General features: G+C 48.0%; 1 protein-coding gene across 4 annotated transcripts in view; it reads right to left on the bottom strand.

The window, feature by feature from the left end:
* ZHX2 (zinc fingers and homeoboxes 2) overlaps positions 1-21,623 on the bottom strand; it is a 178,849-nt gene that overhangs the window by 38,658 nt on the left and 118,568 nt on the right. For 2 of the 4 annotated variants that reach the window (XM_069599969.1, XM_069599966.1), the window contains one exon: positions 5,623-5,779. The exons of the other annotated variants lie outside the window; for them this stretch is intronic. The gene's annotated coding sequence lies outside the window, so the exon portion shown is untranslated. The remainder of the gene's footprint in view (positions 1-5,622; positions 5,780-21,623) is intronic. 4 annotated transcript variants of the gene reach the window in all.

A 21,623-nucleotide genomic window follows, 5' to 3' on the forward strand; every position in this document is an offset into this window, starting at 1 on the left:
ACAAGCTTTGGGAAAGGACAGGATGTGAGTTTGGCCAGAGGACCCTGAATCTTATAGCCTTTCTGACTGGGCAGGCTGGTGAAGTTTCTCCCAGAGGTGGTTGTGTTGGGGTGAGGGGTTCTGCTGGGTGGCTATCTGTCCTCAAGGCCATGATGGGATCAAGGTGTTTTGAGCTGAGCTGGTCCTAAAGACACCAGTTAAGCAGAGTGGGTAAGTCCACTAGCTTTGGAATTAGACCAGACTTGGGTGGGAAATGAGGTTCCATACAACACTTAGGACTGTAATGAATTATAAAGCAGACATTAGTGTTAAAGAAAGCATATGACAAAGCAAGTTTAATTTGATCCCATGGAGGGGCTTGAAGTAGCTTATGACTGTAGATCCAAGCCAGGACAACTGGGAAATAGTCTCTGTGTCTGCCTGGGTTTCACGTGGCAAATCTCTCACATTGTACCATCTTTAATCCCTCTTTCTTGGAGCAATAATCTTGTTAAAAACAAAACAAAACAAAGAAGGCAAGGGGATTAAAACATATTTTGAAACAAAGTGGCTTCATTAGTTTCCCAATTAATTCCTGGTCATCATCTTCAAGACCTTTTCTGGGTGGAAAGAATCCTAACAGCCACCTCCACATATAGGCACACACACCCACGAACGCAGAAAACCAGGGCTAGGGGAAGAGGGATGCATTTCTGAAAGAAGGAAAAAAATATCCCTGAGACAGAAAGAAAAAGGAGTCAATTCTGCTTTTACGTGTCACATACATACATAAATAAGGCGGTATCAGGTGTTTAAGATGGGCCTACTCTGGTTCATAATCCATCACATTCTGCTATCAAAACGTTTAGAGAGGCTGTGAGACCACAGGGATTTATCTTATCGACAATTCCTGGTGTAACCTTTTCATTTCGCTCCTGTGGGTGATTTGAGCACACTTCATCTTCTCGAAGCTGGGAGAGAAGTGAGATTTTTCTGTTCCCCAGACACGGATCAGGGCGAGACAAGGCTTTTCAGCAGACGCTTAGATTGTCTGTCAGATCCCTTTCTCCATTCTGTCCCCGACCCCCTCCCTCCAGCCCATCCTTTGCATCCCCAAACCCAGAGCTTTCTCTTGAACCTCTTTCATCTCTACCTCGAAGAGACTTCCCTTCATCTCAAAGCCTGGAATAAAGGTTGAAGGTTTACTCATATTCTCTGATAGAATGTCCTTCACAAAGCCATTCATCCAAGCCAGTTAGATCCCAGACGAAATCACTCAGATTAAAGCCACATCCAGGGGCTGTATTTCTGCATCTCTTTGCCTAGGAGCCAGGGTATCACAGGCTGAATATGGTGGTCCTCAAAGACATCTAGGTCCTAAGCCCTAAAACCTGGGAATGTGACCTTCCATGACAAAAGGGACTTTGATGAAGTGATTAAGGACAGTGGGAGAGATTATCCTGGATCATCCAAGTGGACCCTAAGTAAAATCACAAGTGTTCTCACAGAGGGAGGCAGAGGGAGATCTGACTACAGATGAGGAGAGGACGATGTGGGGATGGAAGCAGAGACTGGAGTGATACACTTTGAAGACGGAAGAAGGCACCACAAGCCAAGGAATGCAGGCAGCTACTAGACGCTGCCAAAGGCAAGGAGCCTGTGGAAGCAGAGTTGGATACGACTTAGCAAAAGCATTAGTTGCTCAGTTGTATCTGACGCTTTGTGACCCCATGGACTGTAGTCCACCAGACTCCTCTGTCCATGAGATTCTCCAGGCAAGAATGCTGGACTGAGTTGCCATTCCCTTATCCAGGGGATCTTCCCTACCCAGGGATTGACTCCGAGGCTCTTGCACTGCAGGCAGATTCTTTACCACTGAGCCACCAGGGAGAATTAGCAAAAGATTTACCAAAGAGTCAGACACAACTTAGCGGCTGAACAAGAACAACTGTAGAAGAAATCAGCCCTGCCAGCACCTTGACTTTAGCCCTGTGGATCTGATTGCCGGCTTCTGACCTCTAGTGCTGTTTTGTGGTCATTGGTTACAGCTGGGACACCGCTGCAGTGGGCCAGCTGAGCTAGGTTTGCAGCCTGTGACTTTCCTGTCACTCCTGACCTCCCCTTTGGTGAGCTGCTCCCTGTTTCCAGGCAGACGCTAGAGGCCCCCGTTCCAGTGGTGGGCCTTGGGAATGAGAAGCTGGTTGCTGCCTTGGGAATGAGTAATGAGCTGGAGACCACAGCCTGTGGGGCTCTGATCCACAAGGCCAGGATCTGCTGCCTTCAGTTTCCATAAAATTGTCCAGTTAGGATGATGCTCTCTGCTTTAGTCTTTAGAAACACACATGTGAGCATGCACAGATTCACACCAGCATGGCCTGTTTGCTCTCCCTCCGTATCAGGTTCCTGATCCCCCTTCCTCCGTTATCTTCCATGGCCACCACCCTGACCCCAGTCACCATCACCTCTTGTCTGGGCCCCTGTGATCACCTCCTCCCTGGTCGTCTAGCTAGTCCCATTCATGCCCTACCCTTCTCAACTCATCCTCCAGAAAGATCTGCAAACCTGAATCCGAGCTTGTCTAACCCCACTCATTCTACAAATGGGGAAACTGAGGCTTAGAGAGCTACCCATGCTCCTGGGAGGGTACATGGACCGGGAAGGCTTTGGACAAGTGGCCTCTGGCAGCCAAGGGCGAGGGCTGCCCCACCTGGACCTGGGCCACCTCTCAGGTGAGGTGAGGATCAGCTTTGGGTTGAAAGGGTGAGGATTCTGGTTGGCTTTGCCGATGTGATGTCTTGGCTGAACAGGCCAAGGACTGGGCAGGGGTGGGGGTAGGGGATGAGCAGTGGGGCCGCCTGCCCGCTCCCTCTCCTCCCAGAACACAAGGCTGGCCGTGTCTGGAGTTTCCCCACCCCCAACACATCTGGGATGCAGAGGGAAAGTTGGAAGGCAGAGTCCCTTTTGGGATCACTACCACGGGCTTCTCTGGTAGCTCAACTGGTAAAGAATCTGCCTGCAATGCAAGAGATTCCAGTTCGATTCCTGGAGAAGGGAACAGCTACCCACTCCAGTATTCTGGCCTGGAGAATTCCATGGACTGTATAGTCCCTGGCGTCACAAAGAGTCAGATACGACTGAGCGACTTTCACTTTCATCATGGAGGCAGAATTCTTACCCAGTCAGTCCTGGGTGGAAGGGCTCTAGAAAAGTATGGTTTTTCTAAACAATTTAAGCTTGAGAAAGAAGCTATAGGGTTCCCTACTCTTCCAGAATTCCCCTTTTACATTTTCTGAGCAATTTTGCAAGCTGCTGCTCTTTGGTAGAAAATTACCAATCTGTGTGTGTCCCCTTTTGCCAACAGCCCAGTCCCTCCTCTCCGCATCAATGAAAATAACAGTAACAATGGTGCTGGGAATCAACATCCTTCAGATCCGGAACACTTCTACCTGTGTCGTTGCTCAGGAGCTGTTAATCCTGAGGAGGCAGAGCCGGAAATACTATAGCCTCTATTTCCTCAGGAGGCCCCTGAGGCTGAGATTTCCTTCCGTGATTGTCTCAGAACCTTCCTTACACAAGCTTTCTGCTGTTCCCTTCCTGTTGTGCCAACAGGGGGTACAGCGCTGAGCCAGTCTCCTGAATTGAAGTTTGAACCCAAGCCCGATCTTTCTCTTGCCCTTTTTTTTTTTTGGTGGGATACAACATTAATTAATTATAACCAACTATGTGGCATCCATAGCTTCCTATGTAGTTAGATCTTTATGGCAACTGCTATACGCTATAAATCTGTGTGAGAAAGAGTGTGTGTTATGGGTGTAAAGGATAAGAAACAATATACTTAGTGGATTTTTTTTTTCACATATGATGGGCCTGTTTTTGAGATTTCTTTTTGTCCTTTTCCAGAGGAGTTTCCAGCTAACAATCATGAGGCTCCAACATGCTATGACCCTGGGTGTGGGAGCTTGGTCAAAATATTAAAAACATGCTGATGAATATCAAGAAGCAAAACCCTATATACAAATGAGAAATGGGGTTATTTCTCAGCTGATTGAATGGGTCAGAATGGTCACTGAGCATTGGTTGATGAAATATCAGCACGCTCACAGGAGAAGAAATTTTAAAAAATTGAAGGCTCAGTGTCATGAGCGGTATTAAAATGAAAATTGTTAAAATAACATCTTGTTCGAGGGACAGAGCATTTCAGAGAGAAAAGGATATCTCAGTTTTCTCATTTGTATCACGGGGATAATAACTGAAATTATCCCCCAGACAGTTGTTGTGAGAATCAAATAATAAGATCAATCAAAGAAAAGCATAATACAGCTTGGTGTATAGAAAGTATTCAGTGTATTCTATCTAGTTAATTAGAGAATAAAAACAGGAATAGCAAAAACAGTAACAATAATAATAGGGTGTCTTGTTGCTGCCCAGGTGGCGCTAGTGGTAAGGAACCCGCCTGCCAAGCAGGATATGCAAGAGATGCGGGTTTGATCCCTGGGTCGGGAAAATCCCCTGGAGAAGGGCATGGCAACCCACTCCAGTATTCTTGCCTGGAGAATCCCATGGACAGAGAAGCCTGGTGGGCTACAGTCCTTGGGGTTGCACAGTGTCGGACACAACTAAAGCAACTTAGCACACATCTAGTTTGCAAACCCAACTTGTCGCAAGCCAAGATGATCATGTGGCTTCCTCATTTTCCTCCTGTGCCGCAAGGCCACCAGACTCTGTCACTCATGCTGGTGACACAAAATCATCTCGGCTACTACCTCCGGTGTCATCTGTCCTGTGTGTGCCCAAGGCATGTTACCCTAGTTCATGAGTCTGTCTCTCTCTTTCAATTTGAATCCAAGCTCTATCATTTGTAACACCACAGATATTTACACACTGGCCCAAGCCATCATCACACCTCTTCTAGATTGCTGAAATGGAATGACGGTCTTTCCTTCCGTGGTCTTCCTTATTCCAATCTGCCTGTGCCTTCTGCCAGGCAAAGCTCCCCCAGTCTCTGATTTTACTTTCTCTCTTATGTTAGTAACAACCAGTCTGGGTTCCCATGCTCATGAGTCCCATTCCAACTTGTCTGATGCGCGTTCAGGGTCCTCAAGGCTCTAACCAAAACTCACACACTCTTCGCCCTGCAACCTCTGCCCTCAGCAGGCTCTTTACATCCCTCCCACCTCCCAGGTGGTTCAGCAGTAAAGGAAGAATCCACTTGTAATGCAGGAGACGCGGCAGGAACCATGGGTTCGATCCCTGGGTCGGGAAGACCCCCTGGAGGAGGGCATGGCCACCCACTTCAGTATTCTTGCCTGGAGAATCCCACGGACAAAGGAGCCTGGCGGGCTACAGTCCATAGGATCACAAAGATCTGGAATGACTGAAACAACTTAGCACGCACACACACACCAGAAGCTAGGAGATAGGTCTGGAACAGATCCTTCCCTAGTGCCTTTAGGGGAAGCATGACTTCAGTTTTCTAGAACCGGGAGACAGCAAGTTTCTACTGTTTTCAGCCACCGCATTGGTGGTACTTTGGTGAAGGCAGTCCTAGGAAACTAGTACCCTACCCAAAGCAGGAACAATCTCACATAACCCTCCGAGCAGCCAGCTACCCTGAAAGGCGCCCTCTCTGAGCTCCAACTTCACCTGTGACCAGGGATGTGGGTCCTGCCTTCTGGTTCCGCTCTCAGGTGCCACCACCAGCTTCTGAGACTCTCCTTCGAGGGCAGGCAGGCAGTGCTTTTGTGGTAGGCACTGCGGCAGGTCACGGCTTCCCAGGTGGTGCTAGTGGTAAAGAATCCGCCTGCCCATGCAGGAGACATAAGAGACGCAGGTTCAGTCTCTGGGTGGGGAAGATCCCCTGGAAGCCCACTCGAGTATTCCTGCCCGGAGAATCCCATGGACAGAGGAGCTTGGCGAGCTACAGTCCCTGGGGTCACAAAGGGTCAGACACGACCAAAGCGACAGCATGCCCGCCTGCACTGTGGCAGATTAAAGACGGCCACACGCTCATCGACACGGAGAGGCGGGGTTCGCGTCCCGTTCCTGTTCCCTTGAACTGGGGCTGCTCTGTGACTGCTCTGCCCAGTAAAATGTGACACTATGACAGCTCTGGGCCGGGACCTTTAAGAGGACATGCGGTTTCTGCTTCCTCCCCCTGGGAGCTCTGGGCCACCACGTGAGAAGTCTGACTGCCCTGAGGCCCCCATGCTGGGAGGAAACTCAAGCTACCCGAGGAGAGAGAGACACGCTCTGTCACCCCCCACTGTTCTAGCCCCATCATTTCAAGTCCTCTGAACCAAAGCCCCAGATAGCATGGAGCAGAGCCGTAACTGCTACACTCTGAACCTCTCACTCAGAATTGTGAGAGACAATAGATTTCTGATTGAAACTGTTAAGTTTTGGTGCATTTTAAGGTTTCCCTGGTGGCTAAGATGGTAAAGAATCCACCTGCAATGCAGGAGACCTGGGTTCAATCCCGGGGTTGGGAAGATCCCCTGGAGAAGGGAAGGCCCACCCACTCCAGTATTCTGGCCTGGAGAATCCCATGGGCAGAAGAGCGCTGTGGGTTACCGTCTATGGGGTCGCAAAGAGTCGGACACGACCGATCGACTAACACTTTCACTTTTAAGGCAGCAAGAGTTAACCAGAACAGAGGCAGGCCCAAGATATCAACCAAGAGTGTGAGAAGGTGCTCTGCATCGGGACCTTGAGGCCAGGAAATAATTTTAAGAATGACCACAAGACACCAAGGAAGGCTTGAGGTTGAGCAGGGGGTCCGCACCTCCTGGACCACCCGGCTGGCTCCATCAGCAGGATGAGAGACACAAGTTCACCTGCCCCCTCTGCAGCCCCCAACGGTCCCCGAGGCAGACAGACAATGTGACTAGAAGGCAGGAAAATCTCTTTTGATTAAACGCCGTGGGTAACAGCTCTGTGTGGGCCACCGTGCTAGGAGCTTCATGTATGATTGTTAAACTTCAAAACATTTTGAAAGTAGGTGTTTTACCAACATGGGAACTGCAGCTCAGATGCTCATGACAAACTCAGAAAAACATGCCCTAGGACCAGAGCTAGCCCAAGGCAGGGCTGGGGTTCAAGACTTGGAAAGAACCCAAGGGGGTCCAACCTTGGGCAACCTGACACAGGAAATGGCAGCGGGTAAGAGGAACTGGAGGAAGGTCTTTATAATAAATAAAACAGAGCCCAGTTTTTTGAGAGGCACCCCTGGAAATGCCTGCCACATCCTCCATTTGGCCAACACAGAAGATTCCAGCCACCAACCTAGAAATCTCGAGCAGCCTCCCAGCCTCCGCGGGAGCCATGGCCATGAAAATGCTCTGCCAGGAGTCTTCTGGGGGACTGAGAGTCTGACGCTGTATAAACCCTAACATCTGCTGATTTGGTAAGTGGATATATTTAGTGGTGGAACAGTTTTTCTCCCAGTTTTGTAACACTTAAAAAAAAATCCTGCTTGTCCTATTTTTTTTTTCTTTTTTTCCTTTTCGTTCTTTCTTTTTTTCTTCATAAACTCACAAGGGATGTTGCCATTCTTTCCATAGCAACACTCTAGGATACTGACTTTGCTTTGCTGGGAGAAGTCTAAGTTGTCCCCCAGGAGGAGGGAGAAGAAAATGCCAGGCTGGGGTGGGGAAGAAATGGCTGGAACTCCAACACCCCAAATGAAGACAGAAAAGGCCTTGAGCCATTTTAGTCCTAAAGGCTACAGTGTCATCCCAGCTCCTGCCCCATCCTGCACTGAGGGGTGCCTCCTGCGCGTTCAGGGCGGGTTCTGAAGTCCCCTGTGTATCTCTTAAAGGAAAATGATTCTGACAGTTATACCATTCTTTCCAAAGTGCTTGCTGTTGTTCAGTTACCAAGTCGTGCCCAACTCTTCGTGACCCTGTGGACTGCCACATGCCAGGCCTCCCGTCCCTCACCATCTCCTGGAGCTTGCCCAAGTTCACATCCATCACATCAATGATGCCATTCAACCATCTCATCCTCTGTCGTCCCCTTCTCCTCCTGCCCTCAGTCTTTCCCAGCCTCAGGGTCTTTTCCAATGAGTTGGTTCTTTTCATCAGGTGGCCAAAGTATTGGAACTTTAGCTTTAGCATCAGTCCTTCCAATGAATATTCAGGGTTGATTTCCTTTCAATGTGTTTTTTATCCTTCTGATGATGGGAGGGAGGTAGCTTCAACTAGGTAACAACCTGTCATCATAACATCAACTTGTCTCTCCATTAAAAAAAAAAATTTCACTTTTTATTTTTGACTGTGCTGGGCCTTTTTTGCTGTGCAGGCTTTTCTCTACTCCTGGAGAGTGGAGGCTACTCTCCAGCTGCATGCGTGGGCATCTCATTGTGGTGGCTTCTCTTGCTGCAGAGCACCTGCTCTAGGGTGTGTGGGCTTCAGTAGTTCCGACTCCCAGGTTCTAGGGCACAGGCTCAATAGTTGTGGCGCACGGGATCAGTTGCTCTGCGGCATGTGGAATCTTCCCAGATCAGGGATCCAACCTGTGTCTCCAGCATTGGCAGGCAGATTCTTTACCACTGAGCCACCAGGGAAGCCCTCAGCTCTCCTTTTTAAAGGAAGGTGGATCCAGACATTTGGGGAAGGAACGGGAAAACCAGTCCATGCTCAAGGGCACTGTGGTCCCCACTTTAACGCACACCACGTCCTTTTATCCTCACAATGGACCAGTGGGGGGAACGCTCTTATCTCCATTTCCTTGAGGAAACTCTGGATCTGAAGCCAAGAATCGGAAGCTGCCACGACTAGGGAAGGCTCAAAAGGCCCAGAGCCGGATACACATTACTATCATGTATCATGGATGTGGTACTGTTTGGTGTGCCTGCATGGAGGTGTGCCTTGGCCTGAAGGCAGAAAAGCTGGCACCTCCTATCAAGGATGACAGGGCTTAAGCAGGTCCATTCTGCCCTTGTTCTTTCCAACATGACCTTCTACCTCTCATTTCTATTCTCCAAGGGGCTGCAGTACTGAGTGGAAGAGCACGTAGGCGGATGTGTGCCTGGGAGTCATTAAAAAAATAATACTTTCAGCGAATATATAATGATGTGGGAACATACTCATAAAATGTTAAGGAAAAAATGAAGCTGCAATGTATTGTATGATGCCATTTAAGTGACCTCTGGAAAAGGCAAAATTAGAGAAAAACTAGTGGTTTTCAGGATATAGGGTAGGGGGTGGACTAAAAGGGGCACAAAGGAATTTTGGGGGTGATAGGATTGCTCTATATCTTGAATTTATCAAAGTGGGTTTATCAAAACTCAGAGAACTGTTCATCAAAAAGTGTGAGTATCACGGTATGCAAATTGTACCTTAATTTTAAGAAATGGCCCCCCAAATTGCAGCTACATATCAGTATATGGGGCTTCCCAGGTGGTGCAGTGGTAAAGAATCTGCCTGGCAATGCAGGAGATGCAAGAGATGTGGGTTCGATTCCTGGGTTGAGAGGTTCCCTGGAGAAGGAACTGGCAACTTGCTGCAGTATTCTGGACTGGGAAATCCCATGGACACAAGAGGCTGGGGGGCTACAGCCCAGGGGGTCATGAAGATTAGGACACGACTGAGCACAGCAGTATATACAAAAGAATTCCAATTTTGTGTTAACACACACAAACATGTAAAAACATGCAGATGATATTAACATGGGTTGTCTATGAGCTGAGGGCATATTCATGATTTTTAATTTTTTGTTTTATACTTTTTCCAACAATTTCTATGACAACCTAGATTGTGATCTTTAGAATCAGAGGAGTGGTTTTATTTTGTTTTAGGAGAGAAAACATGGCTGAAATAGTTTTGGAGTCAAGCTCCATTTCTTAGAAGCTGTGTGACTTCAAACAAGTGGGGCGATAAACCTTTGAGCCCATCCTTCTCATCTGTAAAATGGGATAACACCATTCTCCTCAGAGGGTTGTCGCTATGATCAAATGAGAAAATGGCTGCAGACGTACTTTATAAACTGAAAGATGCAGCTCGACTAGTAATCACTGCCATCCTCTCATCTTTGAGAATGTCTTTGATTTCTTAATCTGGTGGTTTTCAAAACATGATGTCATTACATATTCATGCTAGTAAGAGCCTGAAGTTAGCATATGACTTATTTAAAAAAAAAAAAAAAGGAGTACTTCATATGTAGTGAGTACTTAATAAATACATGTGGAATGAATAAATGGCATGCTGCCCTCCACGTGCTGTACCAGAAAAAAACATCAAACCACGCCCTTGCTCACCCACTGCAACTGAGAAAATCTCCTAAATGGTAGATCGATACTCTGTACTGATTATGAATTCAGCACGTTGCTATAACTAATGGCACCTATAGGATGTGTAAGATGTACACCCCAAGCAGCTAACCATCTAAGTAGAGTGAGGTAACACTTGCAAAGGTGTAGCAGATGGTAAGGAAAAGGACTTGGTGAAGGGAGATTAGCATATAGGGCAGTGGTGGTGGGGAGGGGTTTTCTCCTGGCTAGGTGGGACTACAGCTGAACCTTGAAAAACAGGAATGAATGGAGGTGACAAAACGAGGCTGAAGGATGTTCCAGACATTTGGAGAAATTTGGTCAAGCTTTGACTATACTTATCTCTTGCTTTTATAAATAAAGTTTTATTGGGACACAGACAGCTAGGCCCACGTTTGCTTTTACCCTTCTAAGGAGGATTTGAGTGGCTGCAACAGAAACCCTCTGATCCGCACAGTCTAAAATATTATCTGTCCCTTGCCAGAAAAGGTGGGTTGAGCTCTGGCCTGGGCTGAGACGTAGAGGACTGAACGAACAGTGGTATCTGCTGAGGACCAGGTGGCAAGGGATCTGGATGTAACAGAGGAAGTTGAGATGGCAGGCAAGGAAAAGACGGGGCAGGGAAGGTGCTGAGGGAGTCAGATGCCAGGACTGAAGTTCTTGTTTCTAAGGAAGAAAAACAGCTTCGCTGAATTTGGTGGGGAAGGAGAGGTTTGGGGGATCTGGACCAGCCGACAGCCAGTCCTGGAGGGGCCTGGTGGTGACGGCCTCCCAGCCAAGAGTACAAGAGAGAGAGGCCTACAGTGGCTCTGTCATCCTGCACAGGGCAGAAGAGGCACCCCAAGAATGAGGCTGAGGGGGTGTGGAGGCGGGCCCTCCCCACCAGCACCCACCCACGCCCCAGGTGGCTACAGCTCTTTCACGAATTCCAATGCTGTCCTCTGAGCTTGGGGGTGTTGGAGAGGGAAAAACCTGCTTCTACAAGAACAGGGAGGACTGTCAGGGGATAAAAGACATTAGTCAGACTCCAGCTTTGTTCTTTCCTCTCTGGTTCATTCATTTCAAATGCCTTGAATGAACTTACTCCTTCACTCTTCAATTCTACTCCCCTTGAATTTAGCTCCCATCCTCCTATCTCCATGAAAATTGTGCTCAAAGTAAATGATTTCTTAAGGGGTACACCCAAGCATCACACAAGATCCTAATTTTGTCCTCAAGGTCTGTTGCAGGGCCTGGTGTGCATGGGTGCCTAATAAAAATGTTGGCTGAACCCCTGAAGTGACAAGGGTGGGTAGGATACAGTTCCTGTCTTGGGGACCGTGTCCTTCCCAGGTCTGTTACCTCATCTGTAAAATGGGGATGATAGTGGCTCCTTGCTCCCTGGAAGAAAAGCTATGACAAACCTGGACAGCATATTAAAAAGCAGAGACATTACTTTGCAGACAAAGGTCCATCTAGCCAAAGCTATGGTTTTCCCAGTAGTCATGTATGGATGTGAGAGCTGGACCATAAAGAAGGCTGAGTGCTGAAGAATCGATGCTTTTGAACTGTGGTGTTGGAGAAGACTCTTAAGAGACCCTTGGACTTCAAGGAGATCAAACCAGTTAATCCTAAAGGAAATCAATCCTGAATATTCATTGGAAGGACTGATGCTGAAGTTCCAATACTTTGGCCACCTGATGTGAACAGCTGACTCATTAGAAAAGACCCTGATGTTGGGAAAGTTTGAAGGCAAGAGGAGAAGGGGACAACAGAGGATCAGATGGTTGGATGGCATCACTGACTCAATGGAGATGAGTTTGAACAAGCTCTGGGAGATGGTGAAGGACAGGGAAGCCTGGTGTGCTGCAGTCCAGGGGGTCACAAAGAGTCGGACACAACTGAGCGACTGAACAACAACAACAATAGCATTTACTTTATATGACTGTGAGGATTAAATGAGTTTAACAAGAGTCACTTAGAACAGAGCCTGACTCAAGGCAAGAGCTCAAAAGAATACTACAAAGCTACAAGAATCAAAGCAGTATAATACCAGCACAAAAACAGAAACATAGATCAATGGAACAGAACAGACAGTCCACAAATAAACCCTGGCACTCATGGTCAATTAATCTGTAACAGAAGAGGAAAGAATATACAGTGGAGAAAAGACAATCTCTCCAATAAGTGATGCTGGGAAAATTGGACGGCTGCATGTAAAAGAATGAGATTAAAATATTTCTTAATGCCACATACAAAAATAAACCCAAAATAGATGCAAGGCTTAAATGTAAAATTGATGACCATAACTCCTAGAAGAAAATACAGTGGAACACTCTTTGATATAAATCATAGCAAATTTTTTTTTGGATGTCTCCTAAAATAAAAGAAATACAGCAAAAATAAACAAATGGGACCTAATTAAACTTAAAAGCTATTGCACAGCAAAGGAAATCATCAATAAAAAGAAAAGACAGCCTACTTAATAGGAGAGAAAACTGGCAAATGACATGGCAATAAGGGGTTAAAATTCAAAATATATAAACAGCTCATGCAACTCAACACCTAAAAAGCAAACAACCTGAGTGAAAAATGGTCAGACAGCCTGAATAGACATTTTTTCCAAAGAAGACACACAGATGGCCAACAGGCACACATAAAAAGATGCTCAACATCGTTAATCACCAGAGAAATGCAAATTAAAACCACAATGAGATACCACTCACACCTATCAGAGTAGCTATCATCAAAAAGAACATTAAATAACAGATGTTGGTGAGGATGTGGATAAAAGGGAATTCTAGCACAGTGTTGATAAGAATGTAAATTGGTGTAGCCACCATGGAAAATGGTATGGAGGCATCTCAAAAAATTAAAAATAGGCCAGGGATTAAGAGGTACAAATAAACTACAATGACATTTTGTACAACATGGGAACATAGCCAATATTTTATAATAACTGTAAATGGAGTATAACCTTTAAAATTGTGAATCATTATACAGTACACCTGTAACTTACATAATATTGTACAGCAACTATACTTCAATCTTAAAAAAACACGGAACTATTATATGACCTAGCAATTCTACTCCTGGGTATATAAAAAACCCCAAAACACTAATTTGAAGAGATACATGCTCCCCAATGTTCATAGCAGCACTATTTACAATAGCTAAGGTATGGAAGCAACTTAAGTGTCCATCAACAAATGAGGGGTTAAAGATGTGAGATACATGTATTAAAAAAGAATGGAATTTTGTCATTTGCAATGACATGGATAGACGTGGGAGGTATTATACTTAGTTAAAGAAATCAGATAAATATCATTTATATATGGAATCTAAAAAATACATCAAACTAGTGAATATAACAAAAAGAAAGCAGACTCACAGATACAGAGAACAAACCAGTGGCTACCATTGTGTGTGTGTGTGGTGGGGGGGGGGTGGGGAGCAAGACAGAAGTAGGCGATTAAGAGGTACAAAAACTATGTATAAAATATACAAGCTACAAGGATGTACTGCACAAACAAGGAATACGGCCCAGTATTTAAAAATTGTGAATCACTGTGTTGTACTCCTGAAACTTATACAATATTGTATATCAACTATACCTCAATTTTTAAAAAAAGAGTTAGTGGATGTTAGTCATTAGTTTTATTAGTATAACCTGGATGGGCCCAGATATGAGCAGTGAAATCCTGATGCTTATGAAAAGTTAAACAAGTAAAAGGGTGAAATTATTTCCATTGAAGGGATCCAGGAAGCCTTCAGAGTAGAGGTTCAGTGTGCGGGGTTTTTAGAATGCTGTGTCTGGGGAGAATCCTAATGGCCTCTCTGGGCAGAAACTGAACTGTAATTGATTACTGATGTCTGCTTTGGGCACGGAGAGCACAAGGGTGGTGGCTGTGTCTCCTGGGCCCGTATTGTTTGTTTTAGGATTCAGACGCCTTAGGGCACATTTGGACTTCTGGCAGGACATTCTCGCTAATAATGTTTTGAATTCTAAGAACCCAGAGCTGTTTGGGAGCTAATGTTTCCTTAGGGAAGGCACATACCCTGACTCAGGAACATCGCCTGAGTCATCAGAGGGAAATGCAATGTAACTGCAGCCTGGTGTCTGATCTCTGTCAGATCGTCCTCTGGCCCAGGTTACAAGGATCCAGGCCTAATTCTGAGAGGAGGGGACAAGCGAAAACTGAGAGTTTGCTCAAGAAAAATCTCTGCGTGAAGCAGCACTGCTAGGGCCTCGTGACAGAATGTGACACGTAGGGTGGGGCTGGATTCTCCTCGTCACAACGGAGTTCACCGTGGGGGTGGGACGGTGGTGGTTTGGGTGTTCTGTCAGCTGCTGTGGGGCCTCAGAGAAGCAAGAAGAGGAGGCTCAACTCTGGCAGTGGGGTCACAGCAGTTTCTTGGAGTAAAGACTATCACGTCTGCTGAGGGTCCCAGGAATAGTTCAGTTCAGTTGCTCAGCTGTGTCTGAGTCTCTGCGACCCCATGGACTACGGCACACCAGGCCTCCCTGTCCATCACCAACTCCCAGAGTTTACTCAAACTCATGTCCATTGAGTCAGTGATACTAACCAACCATCTCATCCTGTCATCCCCTCCGTCTGGTTAGGGGCCTGGAGATGCTCGGGTGCTGGAGTCCCACCACAGTGGGTGGGGACAAAGCCTCACGCGTGGGGACCCAAATGTGAGCCCAGGGCTGGGAGCCCTGAGGAACACAGGTCACGGTTAGACTGCCTCCGAGCCCACAGAGGAGGGAGGTGCTAGCTGCCTGGGGTGGGGGAGGAGGTGCTGGAAGGTTCCACAGAGACCAGGGTGGAGCCAGGTGAAGGTGAGGATGGGGACCTGGAGAGGGAAGGGCATGCTGAACCAGGGAATGCGTGAGCCAACGCACCAAGGCACAGAAGGAAGGCTGGGCCCAGGAATGGTGCGGATTTGGGTGGATTGGGGTCTGGAGAGGAGTGCTGGGGGGAAGCTGGAAGGGGCTGGGAGTGGTGAAGGCCAAACAGTAGCATGAAGTCGAAAAGCAAGGACTCTGCCTTGGTATTTGTTGCATTTCCTATTCCTAAGGACAGAAGCCAGCCCTGAGGGAAAGCTCCACGAGAAAATGATTCAAAAAGAGGAAAAATGGATGGAAGGAAAGCATCCGGATTGAGGAGAAGGTAGAAGCTCCCCCTCCCTTTATTGGGAGCAAAACGGGAAGGCAACCCGGGTTGGACTTTTAAAGGAAAAGAAACCTGACAAGCAAGATGATGAGCAAATAGAGCAAAGAAGAAGGGTGTGGTGTGCAGGCACGCACATAAAGCACAAGCGTAAGAGACAGGTTGTATTCTCAGCCCTGAGCCTCAAAAAAGTACCTCTGGGTTTAAAAGAGAAGAAAAGCACCAGAGCCCTGCTTCCCTGGATTGAAGTGAACAGCACAAAGCAATGGGATGATTAGAGCCTTCCCAGGATGCAGTGCAACTTCCTCCAGGCGCCAAGGGGGAAAGGACCCCTCTTAACCTGGTCCCTGGTGCTCCCTTCTCAGCCTCCGAGGTTCAAAGGGATGAGGCTGGAGGATGCGCAGGCCAGGTGGCCCTGCCCAGCAGGGCCGCAGCCACGAATGGGCCTCCTCTCCTTGTTCTCGCCTCGTTGCCGTCTTTGGAGCCTCGCTGAGAAGGACGGGAAATGGGGCCAAACCTGAGATGAAAGTGCCTGTCATCTTATAAAAGAGCCAGGCGGAGGCTCTAAAAGACACAGAGGAATCGGCACCTGCCATTTGCACTTCAAGGCAGGCGGTTTGAAACCCACCAAAGCAAGAGGCCTGACTGTCCTTCCCCACCAGTGTGCCAGGGCTCAGGAGAGCAATGGCCCCAAGGACCAGAGGGTGCTGGTCGGTCGGTCATGTATCCCGTGGGCTGCAGGAGGATGAGGAGGAGAGGCAGGTAAATCATCGAAGCCCCAAGCTGGAAATCCACATTTAGGGGAGCTGAGACTTAAAAACCCATCACCTCCATTCCTTGCCCAACACCGTATTTATCACTTTCCTTGGCCTTCAGGCCACAGAGTACAATGGGGAAAATAAGCCACTACCACCAGTGAATCATTTCCCAAGGCATCACAAAATGAGACTCTGCCAGAAATGAGAAAAGAATGAGCCTGCTTTTGATGGGACACAAACGGAGGCCTTGCTGCTTTTATTTGCTATCCCAAGAAATTCTGCAGCCCTGCTAGAACCCGAGGTTTGCCCAGGCTCCTATTAACCACCCATAACCAGGAGAGGGAATGTTTTCCCACAGCAGAAAGCCAGGAAAGCAAAAGCAGGAAGAATTGGGTGATTTTCCAAGCAAATTCCCCAAATGATCAGTACAGGACCTCTGACAAATTTCTGACAAAGTCATCTTCTATTTTCCATAAACGATCTAGGAGGAGTCTTGGGGAGATCCACAAGCTTGAAGAGAACATGTTGTCCTTTCCGGCTGTAAATCACTATGATGGTGGGAGAGGCCTCAGGGACCACAGGAGATAGAGCGAAGTGGGAAGAAGGCGGGGTTCAGAGTCACGCACCCTGATGGCATGACACAGCTGTGTTCGTAAGATGTGGCCTCTTGGTTACCCGCTGTACCTCCGGCAAGGTGTCTGCATGGAGAGGGCCCCTGAAAGGGAACTGGAAGGCCTGAATGCTCTCCCTAGTGTCATCCCTAACAGGTGTCGCTGCATCACCTGTAAGGCATGGGCACTGAATAGGATGAGCTTTCAGGATTCAGCTCCAGCCCCCAGGGCTCTGAGATGCTAACAGCTGGTTCAAGAAAGGCGAAGAGGCAGACTCCTGGAGACTCAGCAGGAAGTGGGGGAAGGGTGCTCAGTAGGTGCACAGTCATGGCTGCAAAGAACCAGCTACAGCAAACTCAGCCTAGAGTTAGGTTTCAGGAAGGCAGGGAAGAAAGCAAGATGCTCCCCTTTGGGAAAAACATTAAAATATTTGCCACAGGATCCATCATAAAGAGAGATGTGCCTCCCCATAAAGATAGAGAAGTTTCTCTGGGAACAAGTGAATTGTAGACTCTGAACATCAGAAAAATCTAAGAAAAGATGAAAAAGCTTAGACAACAAAGCAATAGGGAGAAAACCACTTCTCTAGGAGCTGAAGGAAGCATCTGAATTAACCTGTAAGGTTTACTAGGAAGCAGAGAATTGTAAGAAATCGGTTGCAAGTTTTAATTAGTTGGGGTTTTGATAAGTGGCGGATCTTAGAAGCAGTAAAATGCCAAGTGATGGGCCTGAAAGGGCAGGTCCCAGGAACCAGGGACAAGGTGGGCATTTCGCTCCAGCAGTGGCATATAATGAGCTTGAAACTAGGCCAGGGCTGAACTGGGGCTGCAGGCGTGGCTGAGAAATAACCAGTGGGGCCCTTGTGCCTGTCAGTCGTAGACAAATGCCATCTGCTCTGGCTGCTGCCCGCTCGGCCCCCTTCTCTCTCTGTTTTACCGTTTGTGGTTACGGTGACCTGGCTGGTGGGAAGAAAGGGGCTTTAGTGTCCTTCTGTCTCTCTCGCTCAGTACCTGCTGCCGTGTTGGCCCGGGCAGCCTGGCAGAGAGCTGGCTGCCAGGAAGAGACAGCAGGTGAGAGCAGGCGCTCCCCAGAGTTGTTTGCTGGCTTGCCTTCTTCCTTGCCAGCCTCCCCTGAGCACCTCCGAGGTGTCAAGGCCTGTGCTAGGTGCTTTGACTGATAATAAGCGATCTTTCCCTCCTGTGTTCAAGGAGGAGACAGGTTAGAAGACAGGCAGAGATGTGACAACAGATTATGTTCTGTGGATGAAGAGAACAGAAAGGAGTATCGAGCAAAGAATGGGTAGGTTCTGCGGGGGTGGAGTTCAGGAAAGGCTTGCCCCAGGAGCCCACTGAACTCATTAAGGTCGTAGTTAACAGGATGGATTCACCCGTGGACTTGGAACTGGCTGGACTCTATGCACTATCCTTCCTATCAATAATTGATAGTGTCACAATCTTTCTTTTGTCATTAAGAGGTAGTTGGCTCAGGAAAGAACCATGAGTGACTTAAAGCACATGCTCTGTGGTCTGTGAGCAAGACCAAGCCAGAAGGGCACCACATTCAGGCCTCACTGCAGATTCTGCCCAGACCTCTCAATTAGTGCTGTCCTGTCAGTCCTCTGAGTGTAGGTTGCTCAGGACACAACACCTCCCAACACCTTGCTCTCTGCTGGCTCCCATCATGGAGGGCAGGATGAGAGCCACACGACTGTTGAAGAACTTCCTCACCTGCCTGACTCCTGGGAGTCTCACCCCTGCCAACAAGTCTTCTAGGCTCAGCTAAGGCTGTGGATGAATTTTTTCCCTCAAAACCTGCCTAGCTCTGAGGCAGACAGGCTTGTGAAAGCATGATCTCTGGGGGCAGGGAGGCTACTGAGAAATAGTGGCTAGGCTTCGGAGATGGGCAGAACTGAGTTCTAATCTGGGTTTCTGCCATGCAAACATCTGTACGTGAACGTTCACAGCAGCGCTATCCTAACCATCAAAAACAGGAAATGTCCATCAACTGATTCGTAACAAGCAAGATACGGTCTTTATCCATACAATGGGGTCCTACTTGGCAGGAAAAAAAAAGCATGAAGGCTTGGCATGTGCTGCAAAACATGATGCTAAGTGAAATAAACCAGTCACAAAAGACCACATAACTGTATGACTCCATTTGTAAGAAATGTCCAGAATAGGCAAATCTATAGCAACAGAAAGCAGATTAGTAGTTGCCAAGAGCGTAGGGGGAGGGAGGCCTGGCAGAAAGGAGGGAATTGGGAAGTGATTGCACAGGGGTACCAGGTTTCTTTCTGGCGTGATGGCAATGGTCTAAAATTGTGCTGGGGGTGTGCAACTCTGGAATAGAATAAAACCTGCGGGCTGGTGCACTGCACCCGGTGGATTACACGGTATGTGAATGGTCTCTCAATAAAGCTGGTATCTTTACACCTCTTCCTGGCTCCCACTAGACTAAGGCTGATGAAAGACCTTTCTTTTGCCCGTCTCTGTCTTCTGAGGCCCTGGCACATAGTAGATGCCTTTATATTTGCTAGTGAATGAATACAGGGCCTTGGGCAAGCCCCTTAGGTTTTTTCAGCCTCAGTTTCTGCATCTGCGAGATAAGACACCTCTTGCCAAGGGCTGCTGATTAGGAGACAGGCTCTGGAGGCTGTTGGGTCTGGGGCACACAGCTGGGCTGATTAAAGGGTGGTCCCTGGATTTGCGACCATTGACTAGGCTACACAGGCTCAGTCCCTGCTATTGGGAATGCTGTTTCCTAGCCACTCACCCAGCTCTCATCACATATCCATTCTTAGAGCTCAGTGGCCACGCTGTCAGACACAGCAGCCGGCAGGCGGCCGGGAGTCGGCTTGTAAGAGGCTGCTCCTGCGAGTGCCCCAGCCAGCAGGAGGCTGGTGGACACAGCAGACAGCATTTGCTGTTTCTGTCAGGAGGGGCCTCTGACAGCCTCTCCCAGACTGTCTGTCGCTGCTGGTCAGGGCTGACGCCAGCTCTGAGGCCACACTGCCCATGAGCAGCACACGCGGAAAAGGCACAGTATTTTCAAAACCGTCAGCTGCCTGAGGGTCAAGGCTGTGGGCATGGAAGCCAAGACAAGTGCAGAGACTGCAGAAGAAAGGAAAATGCTTGCTTCTCTTTGAACAAAGGGCCCTGCGTTTTCGTTTCCCCCGGACCCCACGAATTATGTAGCTAGCCCTGCCTACTAGACTGATTTCACACCTACTTGGTGAATTGTGACTGACAGTTTGAAAAACACTGTCCCAGAGAGCTGACCGAACTGCAAGCTTTCCTCCAACAGACTGACGTTTAGATCCCAGTTCCACAGCGAGCTGGCTGTGTGACCGTGGGCCAGTCACTCGGCTCTCACCTTTTGTGTCTTCACCTGCAAAACCAGGATAAGGATAGGATTTACCGTTAAGAGTCGGGTGAGGCCTGACTAAACAAGGAAACAGGCAAGGGCAGTGCCCTGGATTTAAGAAAGCAAACGGTAATGGTGATTGCTGCCCCCTCCGGTCTTTGGCCTGGCTCTGATTTTTCTCACTTTGAGTCACTTCTCTAAGGAGAGGATTTCCGAGCTGCGTTTTGAGGTGCAAGCAGGAGTTTACCAGGTGAACGAGAGAGGGAAGGAGAACATTGGGCAGACAGGCTGTAGAGCAGAGGTTCGGAGGCGTGGTATGTTTAAGGGAAATGGGAGCAGACCACTTTGACAGTGCGCACTTCTGGGAGTGGGGAGGTGAGCCACTGGGAAGCAGGGTTCGGGGGAGGGGCGGTGGGAGGGGCTTATCCTGGGGAGGCGGGTCTTGGGCAACATCGACTCACCTGATAGCCAATGAAAGCAGGGAGGGCTATAGACCGGTAAGCACAAGAAACCCCTGTGCTTTCCAAGGTCACCCTGGCTGTGGGATGGAAGAGGGATGGAAGAGGGTAAAACCGGAGGCTTCAGAAAGAGGCTAGGCATGAGATGCAAGGCCCTGCCAAAGAGAGGGACAGTAGGGCCGAAAGCTGGGGTTGACAGCTCACCGAGGAGGTCTGTGCGAACGTGGGAGGCGATGTGAGTGGAAGCAAGAGGGAGGAGAGGTCTAGGAAAGGGTTACTGAATAAGAAGGATGAGTATATAGTCTATTTTTAGAAACCTCCAGGGATGCAAAGTCTATACATGAACCTAAAGAGCAATGAATAATCACAAAGTTTTTAACTTTTCGAACTCCTTTTGGCTACCAAGCCCCAATCAGATAAACTTTCTTTAAGCTTGCTGTGCAGGTGAGTCCTAACCGCCACTGGCTCAGTGCCACAGATTTCTGGAACAAGGTAGAAGACGTTTTCAATTACAGAACAAGTTAGAACTAAGTGACATCTGTGGAAGGAGGAAACCACCAAGGAAGATTGAAAACGTGGTGGATCCACTGCCCCCTGGGCAAAGCACGTCTCCATCTGCCAGCGGAGTGCAGGTCAGCCTGGGAAGTGTGCTCAGAGCACAGAGGACCAATATCGTGTTAGTTGCTCAGTCATGTCTGACTCTTTGCGGCCCCATGGACTGTGTAGTCTGCCAGGTTCCTTTGTCCATGGGATTCTCCAGGCAAGAACACTGGAGTGGGCTTCCAGTGTTAAAGCAGATCAGACCAGGAGCCAAACATAATTTTCTGAAAGCAACGCCAAGAACGGCCTTCTTTTTTGGAAGGTGTGAGTTTTCTCTCTGCTTTCTCACTTTGCAGTTATTACCCTAGCTGCAGCCATCACCGGCAAGCGGTTTTTGTGTTTAATTGGGGTATAGTTGCTTTACAATGTTGCGTTAGTTTCTGCTTTACAAAGACAGGAATCAGCCATATGTATACATACATCCCCTCCCTCTT

This window comes from Ovis canadensis, chromosome 9, assembly GCF_042477335.2.
Source record: "Ovis canadensis isolate MfBH-ARS-UI-01 breed Bighorn chromosome 9, ARS-UI_OviCan_v2, whole genome shotgun sequence".
NCBI classification, from domain to species: Eukaryota; Metazoa; Chordata; class Mammalia; order Artiodactyla; family Bovidae; genus Ovis; species Ovis canadensis.